General features: G+C 38.1%; 1 protein-coding gene across 3 annotated transcripts in view; it reads left to right on the forward strand.

The window, feature by feature from the left end:
* opn7b (opsin 7, group member b) overlaps positions 1-23,370 on the forward strand; it is a 186,465-nt gene that overhangs the window by 75,769 nt on the left and 87,326 nt on the right. The gene's annotated exons all lie outside the window — the stretch shown is intronic.

Below are 23,370 nucleotides of genomic sequence, written 5' to 3' on the forward strand. Positions count from 1 at the left end.
TTATATTTACTTATTTATGAAATATATGTTTTTGTTAACAAGTTTATTTGTATATGTATATATATGTATGTATATATATATACATATATATATATATATATATATATATATATATATATATATATGTATGTATATATATATATATATATATATATGTATATATATATATATATATATATATATATACATATAAATATATATATATATATATATATATATATATATATATATATATATATATATATATATATATATATATATATATATATACATATATATATACCAGTGGCGTGCAGTCACTAGAGGCAGGGGAGGCACGGCCTCACCTGCCATCATGGAAAGAAAAAAAAAGTAAAAAGAAAAAAAAAAACATTAAATTGTTATATGTATCCAGTGATTATACTAAAGTTATTTTCCATTTAACTTCACCAGTTTTAGATTATTTTTATTTTTATTTTCACATTTGCCGTTCAAATACTGAGAAGAGACGGTGCGGTGATCAGCAGCCAGTTGAGGCACGTCACTGATTTGTGCCTCAACATGGATTGTGCACAATGACTCGGCTAACTGCTGGCCTGCTGTGCAGTGAGACCGTATTGCTATATGAATTATATTATACATTTCCATAGTTTAGTTAGCTGAGGTATATAATGTACAGTGTATTTTGTCAACAACTGTATGTGTGTCACGTATTTTTAGTGCTGAGCGATCATAAAACTGCTGCCAAGACACACTGTGTGAGGCTCGTCTCATAACCCCGCCTCCTTGTGCCAAGCACCTCCGCCGCAGAATGCATCGCCCGACGGGAGCGCCACACCAACCAAAGCCCACACCCAAACCCTCCACGTGCAAGACCGAATCCACCCAAAAAAAGTCACTTAACATGAAGCCAAAAAGGGCAAAAACAACAATGCTCGTGCGGCGCGCCGGAGGAGCCGTGAACAGGGACACAACATTAGGTACACCTGCAGAATGCAGCGCGGATTTCATATTTCATTCATTCACAACGCTCCCGCATTTATAAGTAAAGGTAAGACCATAATAAAGTTTTTTTTAATTAAATGTGCTTTATTGTGTGCTACAGTTCGTAAGTGTAAAGTTAAAGTTAGGTTAAAGGCCTACTGAAACCCACTACTACCGACCACGCAGTCTGATAGTTTATATATCAATGATGAAATCTTAACATTATAACACATGCCAATACGGCCGGGTTAACTTATAAAGTGACATTTTAAATTTGCCGCTAAACTTCCGGTTCGAAACGCCTCTGAGGATGCCGTATGCGCGTGACGTAACCCGGGGAACACGGATATGCCTTCCACCTTGAAGCCAATACGAAATAGCTCTGTTTTCATTTCATAATTCCACAGTATTCTGGACATCTGTGTTCGTGAATCTGTTGCAATCATGTTCATTGCATTATGGAGAAGGAAGCTGAGCAAGTAAAGAAGAAAGTTGTCGGTGCGAAATGGACGTATTTTTCGAACGTAGTCAGCAACAACAGTACACAGCCGGCGCTTCTTTGTTTACATTCCCGGAAGATGCAGTCAAGATGGAAGAACTCGGATAACAGAGACTCTAACCAGGAGGACTTTTGACTTCGATACACAGACGCCTGTAGAGAACTGGGACAACACAGACTCTTACCAGGATTACTTTGATTTGGATGACAAAGACGCAGACGTGCTACTGTGAGTATGCAGCTTTGGCTTCTAAACATTTGATCGCTTGACCGTATGTGCGCAACTTTTTTTTGCGTATGTACGTAACTTTTTTAAAATATATAAGCTTTATGAACCTTGGGTTAGGTGAACGGTCTTTTGGGCAGAGTGATTGTGTGTGTTGATCAGGTGTTTGAATTGTATTGGCGTGTTCTATGGAGCTAGGAGCTAGCATAGGAGCTAGGAGCTAGCATAACAAACACGCAGGTGTTTTTATGCAGGATTAATTTGTGGCATATTAAATATAAGCTTGGTTGTGTTGTGGCTAATAGAGTATATATATGTCTTGTGTTTATTTACTGTTGTAGTCATTCCCAGCTGAATATCAGGTACCGTGAGTATGCAGCCTTGGCTGCTAAAAATTTGATAGCTTGACCGTATGTGCGCGTCACGTACGTAACTTTTTAAAAAATATATAAGCTTTATGAACCTTGGGTTAGGTGAACGGTCTTTTGGGCTGAGTGATTGTGTGTGTTGATCAGGTGTTTGAATTGTATTGGCGTGTTCTATGGAGCTAGGAGCTAGCAGAGGAGCTAGGAGCTAGCATAACAAACACGCAGGTGTTTTTATGCAGGATTAATTTGTGGCATGTTAAATATAAGCCTGGTTGTGTTGTGGCTAATAGAGTATATATATGTCTTGTGTTTATTTACTGTTGTAGTCATTCCCAGCTGAATATCAGGTCACCCCCGGCTCTCACAGCATCTTCCCTATCTGAATAGCTTCAACTCCCCACTAGTCCTTCACTTGCACTTTACTCATCCACAAATCTTTCATCCTCGCTCAAATTAATGGGGAAATTGTCGCTTTCTCGGTCCGAATCTCTCTCACTTCATGCGGCCATCATTGTAAACAATAGGGAACTTTGCGTATATGTTCAACTGACTACGTCACGCTACTTCCGGTAGGGGCAAGCCTTTTTTTTATCAGATACCAAAAGTTGCAATCTTTATCGTCGTTGTTCTATACTAAATCCTTTCAGCAAAAATATGGCAATATCGCGAAATGATCAAGTATGACACATAGAATAGATCTGCTATCCCCGTTTAAATAAAAAAATGATTGATTGATGATTGTCACACACACACTAGGTGTGGTGATATTTGTCCTCTGCATTTGACCCATCCCCTTGTTCACCCCCTGGGAGGTGAGGGGAGCAGTGGGCAGCAGCGGCGCCGTGCCTGGGAATCATTTTTGGTGATTTAACCCCCAATTCCAACCCTTGATGCTGAGTGCCAAGCAGGGAAGAATGCTGGTATGAGCTTTTAAACATAACCCGTTAACTGCTGCCAATCAAATTGTGAATAAGATACTCTTTAGGGTTCATATTTTTGTAAATCTGACTGTGATGAAGTCAGTGCCTCACTTGACATGAACGTCACCGCACGGCACTGATATATACACAGTATATATAAAGAGTATCTTATTCACCATGAGATTGGCAGCAGTTAACGGGTTATGTTTAAAAGATCATACCAGCATTCTTTACACATACAAACTGTAGCACACAAAAAAGCATATTTAATAAAAAAAACATTATTATGGTCTTACCTTTCTTGCTGGACATCCACACAGCCAGCCTTTGCGTGTGTACTACGCCGTTTGAAAAGAACGGGTCTTCTGTCCTGAAGTCTGAAGCAAACCTTTTAGCTGGTCTACCTTTAATTATTGCCTCCTGCTTCGATTGAAAGTCCAGTTTAGAAAACGGTTTTATTTTACATATTGTAGCGTCCAGAAGAAGTGCACACCAAGTCTGACGCTCTTTTTTAACTTTTATTGAGCAACCTATAATAACACAGCTCAAATTATCTCGTTCCTTCCACACGCACGTCTATCCTCCTCCTCATTTCCGCAACAACAACACTTCCTCCTTCTTCGGCAATCATCTTACAGGCGTGCTACGTTCACAACAATGGGAATTCTAAATCTCACTCACTCAAGAACACAACATCAACTTCAGCAGGTCGTTACAATATGTAATCCTCCATGTTTTTAATAAAAGTTCACGCGAGAGGAAAAAATAAACGATCGCTGCACTTGACTTGCTAACTGTTGCTTGTTCTCACTTCTTCTGCGGCCGAGGAATGATCTCTGGGATCACTACCGCCCTCTACCACCAGGAGGCGGGATTACTGCGAGCTTCAGCCAGTGCGTCTTCGCAGCAGTTTTATGATTGCCCAGCACAAGAAATACGTGACACACATACAGTTGTTGACAAAATACACTGTACATTATATACCTCAGCTAACTAAACTATGCCATAGTTTAGTTAGCTGATATAATTCATATAGCAATACAGTCTCACTGCACAGCAGGCCAGCACTTAGCCGAGTCATTGCGCAATCCATGTTGAGGCACAAATCAGTGACGTGCCTCAACTGGCTGGTGACTCACCGCAAGTATTTGAACGGCAAATGTGAAAATTCAGCGATTTTGAATAAAAATAATCTAAAACTGGTGAAGTTAAATGGAAAATAACTTTAGTATAATCACTGGATACATATAACAATTTAATTATTTTTTTTTCTTTTTACGTTTTTTTTCTTTCCATTATGGCACGTGAGGCCCCACCTCACCTGCCTCTACTGACTGCACGTCACTGATATACACTATATTACCAAAAATATTTGGCCACCTGCATTGACTCACATATGAACTTGAAGTGCCATCCCATTCCTAACCCATAGGGTTCGATATGATGTCTGTCCACATTTTGCAGCTATTACAGCTTCAACTCTTGTGGGAAGGCTGTCCACAAGGTTGCGGAGTGTGTTTATAGGAATTTTTGACCATTCTTCCAAAAGCGCATTGGTAAGGTCTCACACTGATGTTGGTCGAGAATGCCTGGCTCTCAGTCTCTGTTTTAATTCATCCCAAATGTGTTTTATCGGATCAGGTCAGGACTCTGTGCAAGCCAGTCAAGTTCATCCACACTAGACTCTGTCATCCATGTTTTTATGGACCTTGCTTTGTGCACTAGTGCACAGTCATGTTGGAAGAGGAAGGGGCCCGCTCCAAACTGTTCCCATAAGGTTGGGAGCATGGAATTGTCCAAAATGTTTTGGTATCCTGGAGCATTCAAAGTTCCTTTCACTGGAACTAAGGGGCCAAGCCCAACACCTGAAAAACAACCCCACACCATAATTCCTCCTCCACCAAATGTCACACTCGGCACAATGCAGTCCAAAATGTACCGTTCTCCTGGCAACTTCCAAACCCAGACTGGTTCATCAGATTGCCAGATGGAAAAGCATGATTCATCACTCCAGAGAACGCGTCTCAACTGCTCTAGAGTCCAGTGGTGACAAGCTTTACACCACTGCATCCGAAGCTTTGCATTGGACTTGATGATGTAAGGCTTAGAGGAAGCTGCTCGGCCATTGAAACCCATTCCATAAAGCTCTCTGCGTACTATACGTGGGTTAATTGGAAGGTCACATGAAGTTTGGAGCTCTGTAGCAACTGACTGTGCAGAAAGTCGGCAACCTCTTTGCACTCTGCGCTTCAGCATCCGCTGACCCCTCTCTGACAGTTTACGTGGCCTACCACTTGGTGGCTGAGTTGATGTTGTTACCAAACTCTTCCATTTTCTTATAATAAAGCCGACAGTTGACTTTGGAATATTTAGGAGCGAGGAAATTTCACGACAGATAGATAGATAGATCTATATATATATATATATATATATATATATATATATATATATATATATATATATATATATATATATATATATATATATATATATATATATATATGTGTATATATATATATATATATATATATATATATATATATATATATATATATATATATATATATATATATATATATATATACGTATGTATTTTTCGGACCGTAAGGCGCATTAAAGGGATCATATTATGATTTTTTTTTCAAAATTTAAAACACTTCCTTGTGGTCTACATAACATGTAATGGTGGTTCTTTGGTCAAAATGTTGCAAAAATTGTTTTACAGACCATCTTCAAGTCGTCTTCTGACTGTCACTTAAAAATGCGCCGTTTTGTGGGCGGTCCTATTTACGTGGCTCACCTTCGATAGCGTCTTCTCCCTATAATTTTTGTTGTAGCGGTGTAGCGTGCAAAGACGGGAGTCAAAGAAGTGTCAAAAGATGGAGCTAACTGTTTTAATGACATTCAGACTTTACTTAAATCAATAACGGAGCAGCATCTCCTCATCCATGGCTAATTAGTGCAACAACAATGCCGGAAATGTGTCCCGCGAAAAAACGTCCGATCGGAATTTTCTAATAACTAAAATTCTGCGGGTGAATTATGTAACCTCACTACACCGGTAGTTTTTAGTGCTTCCATAGCTAGATGTAAGTTAGAATTTTACGCTACTTTATATCAGAAATGGAAACAGCTTCGACACGGGCTACAATGGCGGATGCGCCAGTAAACAAGTACAAAACGTACGTATAAGAACAATCCAACTAGCATACTATGAACACGTAGGAAATACTATTGCATGTAATTATTAGACTGGAACAAAAAACAATATAAAGGCAACATGGGGCATTCTAAAAAGCATTATTAAAAATGACGCTATAAAGGATTCGCCTAAATACTTCTAAGACGGAAATGTAAAAAATGACAATATGAACAAAGTAGTTGAAAGCTTCATTAAGTACTTTGTGAACATTGGACCAAATCTAAAGGAAACAATTCCAGATCCCAAGTCAGTTAAGCATTATAGACAAAAATCCCAACTCGATGGTCCTCGAAGGTGTGACCAAAGAAGTAATCAATATTTTGAAAAAAATTAAAATCCAAGACCTAAACTTATTGTCACGAAATTGATATGGAAACGATAACAAAAGGTTGTTGAAGAGATTTCAGAACCTTCAACATATATCAGCAATCTATCATTTCAAATTCCCAGGCAAAATGAACAGTTGTACCAATTTATAAGACTGGAGACAAACACCAGTTTACAAATTACAGACCTGTTTCTCTACTTCCACAATTTTTTACAATTTTAGAAAACTGTTTAACTAGATTGGACACATTCATGAATAAAAATGAAACACTCAGAGACAACCAACACGGATACAGAGCCAACATTTCAACATTAATGGCATGAATCAAAATAACGGAAGAAATCACCAATGCAATAGATAGCAAAAAAATGTGCTGCTACAGTGTTTATGGATTTAACAAAAGCTTTTGACACACTCAATCAATCATAATATCCTAATAAACAAATTAGAACGGTATGGAATCAGAGGGTTCGTCTTGAATTGGGTAAGAAGCTACTTAACCGACAGGAAGCAATATGTGAAACTATTTGAACATAAGGCTACAAAGCTAAATATATCTTGTGGCGTACCCATGGGATCAATACTGGGACCAAAATTGTTTAATCTTTATACAAACGACATTTGTAAAGTTACAAAGGACTTAAAATTAGTACTATTTGCAGATGACAGGACTGTGTTTTGATCAGGAGAGAACACACAGAAGCTAAACAAAAACAGAAGAAATTAACAAATCAAAAAGATGGTTTGACAAAAACAGACTATATTTCAATCTCAGTAAAATAAAATATTGTTATCTGGTATCAGTAGAAAAAAAGTCAAACACAAATATAAACAGACAGAGTAGATATTGAAAGGGTAAAGAAAATACATTTTTGGGTGTAACAATAGATGATAAAATTAACTGGAAATCTCATGTACAACATAAAGTAGCAACAAACATGTAAATAATGATTAAAGCAAAACAATTTTTGGACCAAAATCAATCCATTTTCTGGACTGCTCACTAGTGTTACCATATCTGAGTTATTGTGTAGAAATATGGGGAAACAACTACAAATGTGCGCTTCATTCAAAAACAGTGTTACTAAAAAGATCAGTTAGAATAATACATAATGTTTGATATAGAGTACATACACACATTGAATTTATTTAATAAAAAATATAGAAATTTAACAACTTTGTGCATTTGCAAACAGCTAAAATTATGTACAAAACCAACTATAACGTGCTACCCAAGAATGTACAACAATTATTCTCAACAAAAGAGGAGAAATATAACCTTGGAGGACATTTTAATATAAAAATGTGTATGCACGATAACACCTAAGACCTTTAGCATGTCAGTATGTGGAATTAAATTATGGAATGGATTAAGCAAATAAATCAAACAAAACACTGATATGATTCAGTTTAGGAGACTGTGTTCACATAGTACGAATAATAACAACTATCAAAAATCCTTTGAACCTTTTTTTAATTTTTTAGAAAAAAAGAGATACTGATTATTTCTTTCCTAATTATGGAATATGTATTATTTATTTATTCACTGGTTCATTACAAACAGAACAAAGAAATGGGATAAAACTGCTATGATATAAAAAAGGGTAGTATTAAATAAACTCCGCTTCTTGCTACTCCTTTTCGGACATACTATATTGAAACAACTGGAAATATGTGATGCTATACTTTGTAATTGTATTGTATGCATGTTCGAAATAAACTAAACTGAACTTGACTCTGTGGGTTCCCTCCGAGTACTCCGGCTTCCTCCCACCCCCAAAAACATGCACCTGGGGAGAGGTTGATTGGCAACACCAAATTGGCACTAGTGTGTGAATGTGAGTGTGAATGTTGTCTGTCTATCTGTGTTAACCTTGCGATGAGGTGGCGACTTGTCCAAGGTTTACCCCGCCTTCCGCCCGAATGCAGCTGAGATAGGCTCCAGCACCCCCCGTGACCCCAAAAGGGACAAGCGGTAGAAAATGGATGGATGAATGGAACTCACCCTACCTCATCTTCAATGTGACACATACGCCTTGCTGTTCCCCCTGCAGGGTGGCGGCAGTACTGCATACATGAGCAACTCGAGTTTGAATGGTTTTATCAGGCTTATTTAGGTGATGTTCGGTGGGCCAAATCAAAAGCTTTATTTAATGAGGTGCCGAATGTAAAAGGTTAGTCACATTTTTCTAGCAGATATATTCCTCACATTCACATTCACACACTTTTGTCACATTTAGCTCATTGTCATCACATTTAGGTTTAAATTAAATGTTGACTGTAAATATTATAACTAAATGTTGAATCACAATCTTTTTGCAGCTGAGTTAGGGTTAGCCGTGCCCACATTGCTGCCTCCCAGTGCACAACACTCCTACTACATCTTTCTTACTGCGGAAGAAGGAAACATGACAGATGCTTAATGACAAATAATGCCAATAAAGTTGAATATTAAAAAAACACGTTTGACAATGAAAGGAATTGCTTCTTACACCGAGGCATGCAGTCTGTTGGAATACACCTATTTCTATTTGTATGTCTTTCATCATTTCGCTGCGCTGTTACTTCATGATTGTTTCATATATGATCATTACTTTGCTGTAAACAACGCAATCACTCTCATCTAAGTTACTGCAGCAGCCATCTGCCATCTAAATATGTCTTAATTGTGAGCTAATCAAATACTCAATCAAATACTGTGGATAATATATTTTCAGTTATCGCGTGCTTGATTAAATAAAAGTGTTTTCAGCTTGGATTTGAACATTGCCAACATTGAGGCCTGTCTCACATTTTCAGGAAAACTATTCCAGGTTTTAGGAGCATAAAACTGAAGCACAGTTTCACCATGTTTGGTCCTGACTCTGGGCACCAACAGGAGACCACTCCCTAATGTTTTTAGAGCTTGAGATGGTTCTAACATATCAGAGATGTACTTTGGCACAAGATCATGAAAAGACGTGTACATAAGGAGAGCTGTTTAAAGTATATTCTCTGAGCAACAGGAAGCCAGTGCAGTGACCTAAGCACTGGACTAATGTGGTTGTATTTCCTGGTTCTAGTCAGGACACAAAGGCATAGATTAGCCTTTCTAATTTTCTGATTTAGACATTATTCCTCTGATTTTGGCAATTATTTTCAGGTGCTAAAAAGGTGCTCAAGTTATTGACTTAATGTGACTGTTAAAGTTCAAGTCTGAGTCCATTATCACCCCGAGATTTCTAGCCTGATCATTAGGTTTCAGGGAGAGGGTCTTAAGGTGACTAATAATAGTTTATTTTTGCTTCTGGGGGCAAAAGACAATGATTTCAGTTTTGTCTGAGTTGAGGTGAAGAAAATAGTTCTGCACCCACACACTGATCTGTTTGATGCAGTGGCAAACTGAATCAACAGGCCAACGTTCACCTGCTGTCAATGACACATAGATCTGAGTGTTATCTGCATATTTGTGGTAGGACACATTGAAACTGCATATTGGCTAACCCAGTGGCAACATGTACAAGTTAAACAAAACGGGTCCCAGAATTGAGCCCTGTGGAACCCCATCAAATGTAGCCATTTGGTCAGAGACAGTTACCAATTTCAACATAGTATGTCCTGAGATCGAGATGGGGCTTGAATTAGTTAAGAACAGAACCAGATATTCCCACCCAGTTTTCTAACCTCTGTATTAAGATAGTATGGTCAACTGTGTCAAAGGCAGCGCTCAGGTCTAGCAGAACCAAGACTGAGGCTTTTCGTGCGTCTGTGTTCAGGCGGTTATCACCTTGATCAGAGCAGTTTCAGTGCTGTGGTGGGACCTAAAGCCTGATTGGAAATTATCAAACACATTGTTATACAAGAGAAAGTCACGAAGATGTTGGTATACAACTTGTTTTTAAAAAAATGTCAGGTTTGAAAGGACTGCTCTTTTTTAGACGGGGGCTTAAAGACAGCAGTTTTTAATGCTTTTGGAAATGTTGCAGTTTAAAGTAAGATGTTACCTAGATTAGCAAATTGTGGTAACAAACTGTTTAGCACAGACGGTAGATGTCTAGTGGGTAACTCATCAAGGGAGCACGTTGATGGACTCAGACTGTGGAGCATTTCAACTGTTTTGTCAATGACAGGAGTGAAATGTGTTAGGTCTAGTTGACTTGCTGGCTGCAGAGTACCAATTTGTTTTCCAAGAATTATTGCATTTTTAATGTCTTCAACTTTATCATGAAATAATATTGCAAACACATTGCACTTTTGATGTAGAAGTGAGTTCTACTGGAAGTTAAATCGAGGGGTTTGTTAATCTATTTACTGTGGCACACAGGACAAGAGAGTTGTTAAAACAGTTTGTGATGATTTCAGAAAAACCTTGTTCCCGTGTTGTATGCAAAGTCTGGTTGAACACATTGAGCTTTTCTTTCTAAATCTCATGAGTTTGGAGCTTTGATTGGCACCATTTCCGTTCGGCTCTGCAACACTCTCTTTTCTGTGCGCAGACCAGCGTTTTCATCTTTCCATGGCGCCTTTTGCCTACGTTTAACCATTCTAACCTTGACAGGCGCAATGGTGCCCAAAACATTTACAACACTTAATATGAATTAGTTCAACTGTTCATCAACATTAGCAGGTGTTTTCAAGCCTAATAATTTCCATAAACTTTGTCTGTATGCTATCATTTATGAGTCTTCTCCTAACGGTGGCTTCTTGTACTCACCGCTAGCATTGGCACTAACTAGCTGTGTGAGGCAATCCATCATTGGCAGGTTGTGCATTCCATTATTTAGTTATGGTCAAAATTCGCTAGAATTGTCACACCAGATTAGTGTTCGTTGGTGACATGAACATTTTGGTAGAGACAAATTTAAATGGAAAGTAATTTAATCCTACCATTTTGAAATAAAGCATACTTGCCAACCCTCCCGTTTTTAGCGGGAGAATCCCGGTATTCAGCGCCTCTCCCGACAACCTCCCGGCAGAGATTTTCTCCCGACAAACTCCCGGTATTCAGCCGGAGCTGGAGGCCACGCCCCCTCCAGCTCAATGCGGACCTGAGACTGAGTGGGGACAGCCTGTTCTCACGTCCGCTTTCCTACAATATAAACTGCTTGCCTGCCCGATGACGTCATAACATCTAGGGCTTTTAGAGAGTAGAGTGCACAACTGCGCACACAACAAGGAGACGAAGCAGAAGAACGAGGAAATTACAGACATGGCCATGCCGTCGACGAGCAAGATGAAGAAATACGCTTGAAAGTTCCAAAACGAATGGAAACAAGAATTTCAGTTCATCCAGGACAGTTCGAAGGGGAAGGTGTATGTTGCCTGTAAATATGTAGAACAGACTTCTCCATTGAACACGGTGGCCGAAATGATATACTCATCATGAACGGAGAAGTTAAACAGGACAATACTGCCATCTAATGGATAGCCACCGGAACACTGAAATTCAAGTATTTATTTTATGTAAATCAAATAAATATATATATATATATATATATATATATATATATACATATATATATATATATGTATATATATATATATAGCTAGATTTCACTGAAAGTCAAGTATTTCATACATATATATATATATATATATATATATATATATATATATATATATATATATATATATATATATATATATATATATATATATATATATATATATATATATGTATGTGTGGGAAAAAAATCACAAGACTATTTCATCTCTACAGGCCTGTTTCATGAGGGGTTTTCCTCAATCCTCAGGAGATTTCCTGAGGATTGAGGAAAACCCCTCATGAAACAGGCCTGTAGAGATGAAATAGTCTTGTGATTTTTTTCCCACACATACATATTACGCTCTACCACGGTATCGAGCACTATTTTTTGGATAATCTAATTAAGACATATATATATATATATATATATATATATATATATATATATATATATATATATATATATATATATATATATATATATATATATATATATATATATATATATATATATATATATATATAGCTAGAATTCACTGAAAGTCAAGTATTTCATACATATATATATATATATATATATATATATATATATATATATATATATATATATATATATATATATATATATATATATATATATATATATATATATGAAATACTCGAGTTGGTGAATTCTAGCTGTAAATAACCACGCTCGCTGATAAAAAAAAACCTTGCCCCTACCGGAAGTAGCGTGACGTCACAAGCGGTAGTGCTGCTCACAATTCCCCGTTGTTTACAATGGAGCGAGAGATATTAGGAGCGAGAAAGCGACAATTACCCCATTAATTTGAGCGAGGATGAAAGATTTGTGGATGAGGAACGTTAGAGTGACGGACTAGAATGCAGTTCAAGAGATATCTTTTTTCGCTCTGACCGTAACTTAGGTACAAGCTGGCTCATTGGAATCCACACTCTCTCCTTTTTCTATTGTGGATCACAAATTTGTATTTTAAACCACCTCGGATACTATATCCTCTTGAAAATGAGAGTCGAGAAGGCGAAATGGACATTAACAGTGACTTTTATCTCCACGACAATACATCGACGAAGCTCTTTAGCATGAGCTAACGTGATAGCATCTGTCTCAAATGCAGATAGAAACAAAATAAATAAATCCCTGACTGAAAGGATAGACAGAAGATCAACAATACTACTATCAGGAGACACCGAACCAAACACTGGACATGTTAATACACGGTTAATGTGTATTCGACGCCTGTCAAAGCCTAGCAATGCTGTTGCTAACGACGCTAACTTAACAACGGGACCTCGTCAGAGCTATGATAAAAACATTAGCGCTCCACCTACGCCAGCCAGCCCTCCTCTGCTCATCAACACCCGTGCTCACCTGCGTTTCAGCGATCGACGATGCGGTGGGCGGCCCGGAGATGTAGGAAGTCAAGGTGAATTCGCCGCTAGCGTGCCTGCTATCCAACAAAGTCCTCCTTGTTGTGTTGCTACAGCCAGCCGCATACACCGATCCCACCTACAACGTTCTTCTTTGCAGCCTCCATTGTTCATTAAACAAATTGCAAAAGATTCACCAACACAGATGTCCAGAATACTGTGGAATTTTGTCAAAGAAAACAGAGCTCTGTGTATTGTGTCCAAAAGGGTCCAAACACTTCCGTGGACCTCGCGACGTCACACGCATATGTTGTCCTCCAAAAGCGTTTTGAACCGGAAGTTCTCCGGGAAATTTAAAATTGCACTTTATAAGTTAACCCGGCCGTATTGGCATGTGTTGCAATGTTAAGATTTCATTATTGATATATAAACTATCAGACTGCGTGGTCGGTAGTAGTGGGTTTCAGTAAGCCTTTAAATAAGCGATTGTCTTCAATAATCATTGTTTAAATCATCTATTTAAAACAAATATGCATGTTTTTAATGTAATGCATGTTTCTATCTGTAATTGGTCAGAAAAGTTCAAATAGAAAGACTTAAGATACCAACATAATAAAGTGGAAAAGAAAGTTTGGGAGAATACAGAGAAAGAGTGAAGGCTGACCGAGTTAAACACCAAGGTTATTTGAAGAAGGAATACGAAAGAAATAAGAAAAGAAAGGAAGAAGGAAAGTTTAAAGTCATCAACGATTTATCGACCAGGCAGCAAAGGAAGGCTAACGTGAGACCTGCAGGTCAAAGACGATCAAATCAGATTTTTTCGAGACCTAATTTTTTACTTAAATTATAAGTAACATGTAATCTTTATCAGACGCCGGTATAAACGCACACAGGCCACAATGTTGCCCCAATGTGACCTCGATGTGACATGTGCAGTTCGATCAAGTGAAAACAAAGGAAGTTGACCAGATTCTTTAAAGGAAAAAGGAAGTCATTAATACAGGAGAAAACATGGACGCCACAGATCAGTGTGTTAGTGGGTTTGTGCCGTGGCTGTTATGTGGAGGAAGTAGTCGGATGATGGAAAACAACTGAAGGAGGAGGAATAAGATAATTGCAAAAAGGAAAGTGATCATGTTGCACACAAAAATGACGTAGCTCGACCAAAGATTACTTAAAAGTCGCAAACAGGTCACATTGCCGTTGAAACTGCAGTCACATTTGAAAAGATCAGATTCCAAATGGATTCAGACTACCTCCTGATGTGGCCCAATATGATAAGAAAATATTACATTTGAAGCACTTTGGAGCGTTTGGACTGGCAAAAATGATCCAATCTGATTTGTCCAGTGTAAACAGGGCCAAAGTAATGCACATTAGTTTTCAGAAATCTGACTGTAATATGAACTGTTTTCTTACTGTGCAGTTTTCATACTGAATACATCCACTTTCTACCGCTTGTCCTTCTCAGGGTTGGGTGGCTTGAACCTATCCCAACTGCATATATTATATATTTACAGACTACAATTGTCGGGTATATCAGTACTAATAAAGTATCTAATAAGTACTAATTAATTTTAATCGGTACTATACCACCTTTGAAAAGTACCGGTTCCATTCTTTCATCTGTGTGCCGCACACACAAAGTGTATACAAGTAATAATATCTTGGAGAGGAAACATTTCAAAAGTTACAACATTAAAAACTAATATAAAGTGCATGAGAATTTTAACTCACCGTAACGCTAAATCAATGGGAGCCCTGAGCTTGTTTCTCTGCAACGAGACGGTCCTAAATGGGGGTAATGGGAGACAAAGACACCCGAAGTGTGTTGCTTATGTCCAGTTGTTTTGTTTTGGTGGCTGTCACTGCAGAAAATCCCGCTTCACACTGATAGGATGTCGGCAGTAACAATAGGGTTTTCAGTGCTGTGGTGGCGATCTCAGGGTATTCTGCCATGATTTTAATCCAGAACACCGGCAGAGTTGTTGTCTCAAAGACACTTTTAAGGCTGCCGTCATTTGCGATCTCCAGCAGATGATCTTGTTCTTGCACAGACATGCTGGATTCACCTGCTTTGTTGACAAATGGGTCGCGGATCCATTCCTTGGCAGTTCATGGGTCGTTTGAAGTTGGGAAGTAGTGCTCAAACTTTTTAAATGAATTAAATTAAATTGAATTCAATCTGGGTATAAATGGTAATTCGTCTCTATTTGTAAGCCCTGTGATTGACAGGGGATCACTTGAGTGCATACCTCACCTCATTCACTAAATCAGCTGGGATTGACTCTAGCTTTCCCGTAACTCTGAGCAGAATAAGCATTACAGAACATAGATAGATGGATGAAAAATCCAATCTAACATGTTGAGAATTGTATATCTCAGTTAAATCTCTATAGATTGGTTGTAATTTGCTGTGCTTATGTAGCATGTTATCACATTTTGGTCCCTTGAATCTACATTATAGCTCATTGAAATGTTGCTCCTTTCTCAATACTATATGTTAACTGACTGATTTTGTGGGGTACAAATGTTTACCTTGGTGGAGTTCTGTGCTAATGGACTCCTTTACTCAAGAAAATCTAAATCAGTAGTGGTGTCTTAAAATAGCTGCCAATTTGTTTTGGAGGCGTATGAACTGACTATCAATGTCGCAGTCGAATCCATCCATCCATCCATCCATTTTCTACCGCTTGTCCCTTTCGGGGTCGCTGGGGGGTGCAGCTGAGATAGGCGCAGTCGAATCATCGGACATTAAATCCCCCTCCTGACTCCATGTACATATAAAATATTGTAGATTTTTTCTCGGTTGTTGAAATGTTGAACAGAAGGTGGGTGATCAACAGTCACTTTATTAAAACAAACCACAGCCGTCTCTCTTTTAAGGCACATACTCACCTAAATAAACTTGCAAACAAACCACTCCGACCATATGGCTCAGGCTACAATCTCACTGTTTTCCTTTTTCCCTTGCTTGTCCAATCACCAGTCATGATACATTTACAGACTCTCAGAGTGTCAGAAAATAGAACTCTTCAAGCAGGAATGAAGGAGCGCAAACGCAGCTGTTTTCAAAAATGCACATTTCCTTCACATCAGTGTTAAGAAAAAGTAAATATAGGCATGTGACTGTGACAGAAAAATGTATAGCTCGCACCAGAGTTTCACAGACATTTGACAGGAAACTTTAACCCGGCATTGTGTGCAACCATAGAATCTCTGATGACTGTGGACATTCCGTGTGGAGTATGCACTGCCCACAGTACGCTGGAGTCTGTGGGTAAATTTACGGTGCACTTTTAAATTTGCTTTGGTGAAACCATCCAATGTCTACTGTGTTGAGGTAGAAGAAGTCGCAAAGGAGAGCTATGTTTTGTTCTCTTCTCTGAAATACTATAATCCTTTCAAACGTTTGAAGGGCAATATTACCATTTATTTCCTCATTTTCCTTACTTCCTGTAGGGCTTTTTTCAATCAATTAATCTGTTTTTATTTATATTTCCCTGAATCACAACTGCCTCCAAGGGCTTCACAAACTCACAACGACATCCCCTGATCTGAACCCACATCCAGAGGAAGGAAGGAACAAATATAAAAAACCTAGATGGGGAAAAAGATGACACCTTGAGAAGGGATTGCAGATGTATGGATCACACTTTCAGGATGACCGGCTGCAATGAACGTTGAGTGGGTACAGTTAAATTAATATTGTTTAATTAATAGATAAAGTGGGAGTATGGACAATAATGTACATCCATGTGACGTTTCTGACACCGAGTGACCACATAATGATCATCATTTTGGAGCTCTGTGCTTAAAAAAAATCAAAATCAGGCCGTAGATTGACTCATTGTCAACCATGGGCAAAATCTAACAAATCAGATTTGAGTATGAAAACCCTTAATTGAAGACAGCCCTAAAAAACAGTGTTATGCTTAAACCAAGATATTATATATATAGACTAAATGACATTAAAGATTACAGGCACACACACTGAAGCAGCACGTTTATAGCATTAGCAAACAACAAGCTATTTAAAAAAGAGTTTTAACTGTTTGAATTTAATTACTATGTTGATATATTTCAATTTGAGTGTCAAGTATAAAATATGATTAATAAATTAGATCTGCATATTTGGTGGACATACTGTGTGAGTCTTTAACAGTGACATTCATAATGGAATTACATTTAACTTAAAATTTCATATTTTTCATGATCCATCATGAATTATTAGACTTGATGTTTTTCTGTGCTTTCAGTCCAGCGCTATTATTTTGGTTCCTCTTGCTGTTTTTAGATTGTCTGTCTGTGACTTTACTACTCATTCTGAATAGGGCTGCAACGATTAGTCAACATTGTCGACAAATGTTGACAATAACATTTGTTGCAGACAACTATATTTGTCGACAAATCCAGCGACCACCCGCTACCTCGAGAGGGACAAGCGGGAGAAAATGGATGGATGGATGGATGGACAATAGTTGTGACATCATTGCTTGTGTTTTTCTGGGAGGAGGCGGGTCCGGGCTGCCACTCGCAAAAACATCGCCAGTGATAACATGTCAAATGTGAGAACATTTCCTCCTAATCTTGTTAAAAACATGAATACTGTGCTCATTTTTCAAAGCAGACCTTAAGCCACTTATTTCTACTACTGTCAAAAACAGAGAACATCCTGACTACACCATGACACACTTTAATCGCTTCTTTAATTATCCACTTCCTTCCCAGAGTGAGCGTGAAACCATTTTTTGCATGCTAGTGTAGCTGACTGTCGTAGTCGTGTTTGTCACCCAATTCAATTGACGGAGGTAGTAAATAATTGTATCATTTGTTTACACGTGAGTTTCTTCTTTTTGTGTTTGTTCTTCTTTTGGTCAAATAAATTACATCAAGTTGCCTCACATGGAAAAGTTATTCAGTATTGCATATTTCAGTGTGACTTCACAGAATGTCATACATTACAGATGTTATTTCTGGAACGATATATTTTCATAGCAAGCGGTTTTGTACATTGCTATTAAAATTACACAAATAATTCGGTTTCTTTGAACCACCATAAAACAAGAAGCGATCACATTGCTTTGCTTTATGGTGGTGGCTGTCACGGTCGCGCATGGTTGAGCTTGCCATGAACCCAGGTTGCAGAGATGGATACTGACATGCAGGTAAAAGAGTTTAATTTAACTTTGAAAAATACCATAAGGTAGCAAAAAGCAGGCTACCTTTTGCACTTTTTTGGGTATTTTGACCATCATTCACAACCCTTGTGTGGTACAAGAGCACGTTTTTTTCTTTTTTGTGCATTCTAATCATAAAACAAAAAACGCTCGCAAGATGCGACTAACAATGGAGCTAACTGGAGTAGTAGCAGCCTCGGCCCCACCCCATTACCCCTCCTTGCAAGCCTCGAGCTGTATGTCGTAATATGTATTTATGCTTTGCGATCGAGTCTTTTTGTCACTCCAGACTGGGCCCCCTCAAAAGGAGCCCACTCTGAGAACAACATTTTCTAACTAATCTTCGCCCAGCGTCTACCTTTTTCCCACCTTTTACGAGGCACCGTAGGTGGTGACCGATCAGCGTTCCTCATCTGTAATCATGTGCAATGTTTGTTTGTCTAATCTAGAATGGCTTTGTGCTGAAAAATAAATTGTGTTGTACATGTGCAGTAACAATAAAGATCATTCCATTCCATTCTTTTTGGGGAAGTTAGATTTTGTGTTTTGTTGTTTGTTTTCATTGCTGCTATTTTAACTGCTTTTAATACCAAAACAAGGTTAGTTGTTTTTATTAGCACTTTGCCTTTCCTTTCTTTTAAATGGACAACATTTTAATAGTCATATTAGTTTTTGTAACAGCTTCAATAAGCAACACAGTTACATATAAATACATATTTATGAATGAATTAGTCATCTTTGTTGTTAGTAAGCACATGCCTAAAATAATTTAAACTGCATTTAGAAGTCGATGGAAAAGTTTGAGACATTAAATATGTGTACGCTTTATTGTCCGACTAGTTGACTAATTGTTAAGATAGTCGATGACTTATCGACTATCAAAATAATCGTTAGTTGCAGCCCTACTTCTGAAGCCTGAATTTCCTTGTGGGCAATTAGAAGATACGCCTGTCCCCTGATTGCCAATCTGGATGGTTTAAATGCCAGTGTAACCTTTCTTGCTACGCTGGTTCATTTGTTTTAATCACCAGGTTGTGCCTTCTTAAAGTTAAGTACCAACGATCATCACACACACACTGCGTATGGTGAAATGTGTCCTCTGCATTAGAATCAATTGGTGATTTAACCCCCAATTCCAACCCTTGATGCTGAGTGCCAAGCAGGGAGGCAATGGGTCCCATTTTTATAGTCTTTGGTATAACTCGGCCGGGGTTTGAACTCATGACCTTCCAGTCTCAGGGCTGACACTCTAACCACAAGGCCACTGATCATCTCGTGTTTTTGCCTAACATTGTCTTGTCTTGTCTTATTTTTGCTTATCTTTAAACTACTATTGTAGTCACACGAGTCCTTCCTCATTTTTGTTAACTAATTAAAGGACCTCCAACCTGCACGTCACCTACCATTTCTGCATCCTGGGATCACACCGACCGCAATCGTACAAACCGCAACAATATTAATGAAACATCCAGCAATTTCAGATAGGTTAAACCCCTGCAATACACAATGGCATAATTCGAATAACTGTGTAATAAGTTTTAGCGACCTACAGTTTTCTAAAAAACTGTGTAAGTTTTTTCTACTAATGAATGAACTCATTAATTAACTTTATGTACTTTAAAAGGCTGTTACCGATACGTTTGATGTAAAGTGGCATGCTAACAAAACAAGACAGCTTTAAAATTCCAGCAAATTCACTTAAAGGCCTACTGAAAGCCCCTACTACCGACCACGCAGTCTGATAGTTTATATATCAATGATGAAATCTTAACATTGCAACACATGCCAATACGGCCGGGTTAACTTATAAAGTGACATTTAAAACTTCCCGGGAAATATCCGGCTGAAACGTTGCGGTATGATGACGTATGCGCGTTACGAAGTCAGAGTAACGGAAGTTATGGTACCCGTAGAATCCTATACAAAAAGCTCTGTTTTCATTTCATAATTCCACAGTATTCTGGACATCTTTTGCAATTTGTTTAATGAACAATGAAGGCTGCAAAGAAGACAGTTGTAGGTGGGATCGGTGTATTAGCAGCGGACTACAGCAACACAACCAGGAGGACTTTGTTGGAGCGCTAGCCGCGCTAGCCGCGCTAGCCGCCGACCTCACCTTGACTTCCTACGTCTCCGGGCCGCCAAACGCATCGGGTGAAGTCCTTCGTCCTTCTGCCGATCGCTGTAACGCAGGTGAGCATGGGTGTTGATGAGTAGATGAGGGCTGGCTGGCGTAGGTGGAGAGCTAATGTTTTTAGCATAGCTCTGTGAGGTCCCGTTGCTAAGTTGCTAAGTTAGCTTCAATGGCGTTGTTAGCACAGCATTGTTAACCTTCGCCAGCCTGGAAAGCATTAACCGTGTATTTACATGTCCACGGTTTAATAGTATTGTTGATTTTCTATCTATCCTTCCAGTCAGGGGTTTATTTTTTTGTTTCTATATGCAGTTAAAGCACGATGCTATCACGTTAGCTCGTAGCTAAAGCATTTCGCCGATGTATTGTCGTGGAGATAAAAGTCACTGTGAATGTCCATTTCGCGTTCTCGACTCTCATTTTCAAGAGGATATAGTATCCGAGGTGGTTTGAAATACAAATCCGTGATCCACAATAGAAAAAGGAGAAAGTGTGGAATCCAATGAACCTTTGTACCTAAGTTACGGTCAGAGCGAAAAAAGATACGTCCATCACTGTCTCTCAAGTCCTTCACTGTAAGGTTCCTCATCTACGAATCTTTCATCCTCGCTCAAATTAATGGGGTAATCGTCACTTTCTCGGTCCGAATCTCTCTCGCTCCATTGTAAACAACGGGGAATTGTGAGGAATACTAGCTCCTGTGATGTCACGCTACTTCCGGTACAGGCCAGGCTTTTTTTTATCAGCGAGCAAAAGTTGCGAACTTTATCGTCGATTTTCTCTACTAAATCCTTTCAGCAAAAATATGGCAATATCGCGAAATGATCAAGTATGACACATAGAATGGATCTGCTATTCCCGTTTAAATAAAAAAAAATCATTTCAGTAGGCCTTTAAGTAGCTCTTTACTAGTGCATGCGTAGACCACTATTAATACGGGGAATAATGAACATTCAATAAAGTGACAATCATCAACAACAATAATCCTACAATACCCTTCTTGTGGACAAGGAGAGACACAGCCATTGACAGACGTTTATTCGCTTTATTAACTATCAGTAGAAACATTTTACAGGCGCTGCATTCAATCTCCTTCCAGTCTGCAGATTACAAATGCTGAGCTAACAGGCACCACTTTTTAAAGGCACACACTCTTTTCTCATGTAACATCTTAACTGCATACACCAGAAATATGAAAGTAAAAAAAAAGTGACGCATTAAATAATGTCTCTAGTAATTAACTACATCTATTAAATAATAATTCAGTTAGTAATTAATTTACTTATTAGGAAAGTATCAAGTAACTGTAATTAATTACTTTTAAAAATAAATGTTTCTAACACTGCCGGCATATACTTACAAGGTAAGGCTATAAACAAGAGAATGTTGAAATAAAAAAAATTGAAATGTACCGTGCACGGACATTGTAATGACTAACTAAAAATAAATACTGAAGAAATTTACTTTTTGTTCCAGAAGTTAATGATGCGGTTTTGGACCATGTTGCCCTATAACTTTTCAAAGTAAACCTGAATTACAAACTCATTTATTTAAATATGAAGTCTCACTGCAACCTGTTTTTATTACATGAGTCACAAAAGAAACATCCATACTTCAATCTGAAGCAGCAGGCAGACTTGGAGCAAGCAGATGGGAGACTGGAGGTTCGAGTGAAGCATAATTGCTTTAGATATTAAAGGACATCTAAAGAACTCCAAAGAATAAACATTTTTGAGCATTGTGCCGTTTGAGAATCTTTTGTCAGAGGCTATCATAGAGTTTAGCAGATGGACAGATAAACAATTTAGGAACAATGCTGTAAACTGTATTCCAGCTGGCGATTCACCCTTTAATTCTGTTTCCCATTATGAAATAATGGAACAAACAATTATTCAATATCATTTTTCATAATATGATATAATTTGGTGGTGTTTAACATTTTAGCATAGCTGATTTTAACATCAGTGACAAATTAGTTATGCTATTCTTAGGCATAACTATTTTGCCCAGGCATAATTAATTAAATAAGTCTTGTAACCTTTAAGTTCTGATAAGGTATGTGCAATCTCCTCCACAGAGGTTACAATCTAAAAGTATGTTTCAACAATTAATTATTTGCTCACAAGCCAATATATGCTGAATATGCAATACACCCCTAACTGGTGAAGATGCTAAAGCTAATACAAGATGCTGTTTTTTGTTTTTATTTTTGCCAGTGTGCTACTGTCTGAAGCTTTTATTATTAGAATAACAATGTTTGCTAATTAAAAACAAAACAAAAAAACAGGGGAGGATTAGTATAACCATATTCATATACATGCCATTACTGAATAGGTTTTTCACTTTGATTAGCTGTCAATAGGAACAAAATATATGGCGAGGCCTGAATTGTAAAGCAACAGTCTAGAAGTGCTTGCAAGTAATGATGGGGTATGCCAAGATTTATAACACCAGCATTAATCCACAAGAAATTGTTCAAATGCACATAAGCGAACGTATGTGAACTCTGAGTAACCCACTTATTTCTACTACTGTCGAAAACAGAGAAAATCCTGACTACACCATGACACACTTTAATCGCTTCTTTAATTATCCACTTTCTTCCCAGAGTGAGCGTGAAACTATTTTTTGCAATTGCTAGTGTAGCTGGCTGTCGTAGTCGTGTTTGTCACCCAATTCAATTGAAGGAGGTAGTAA

This window comes from Entelurus aequoreus, linkage group LG07 (genome assembly GCF_033978785.1).
Source record: "Entelurus aequoreus isolate RoL-2023_Sb linkage group LG07, RoL_Eaeq_v1.1, whole genome shotgun sequence".
Lineage (NCBI taxonomy): Eukaryota > Metazoa > Chordata > Actinopteri > Syngnathiformes > Syngnathidae > Entelurus > Entelurus aequoreus.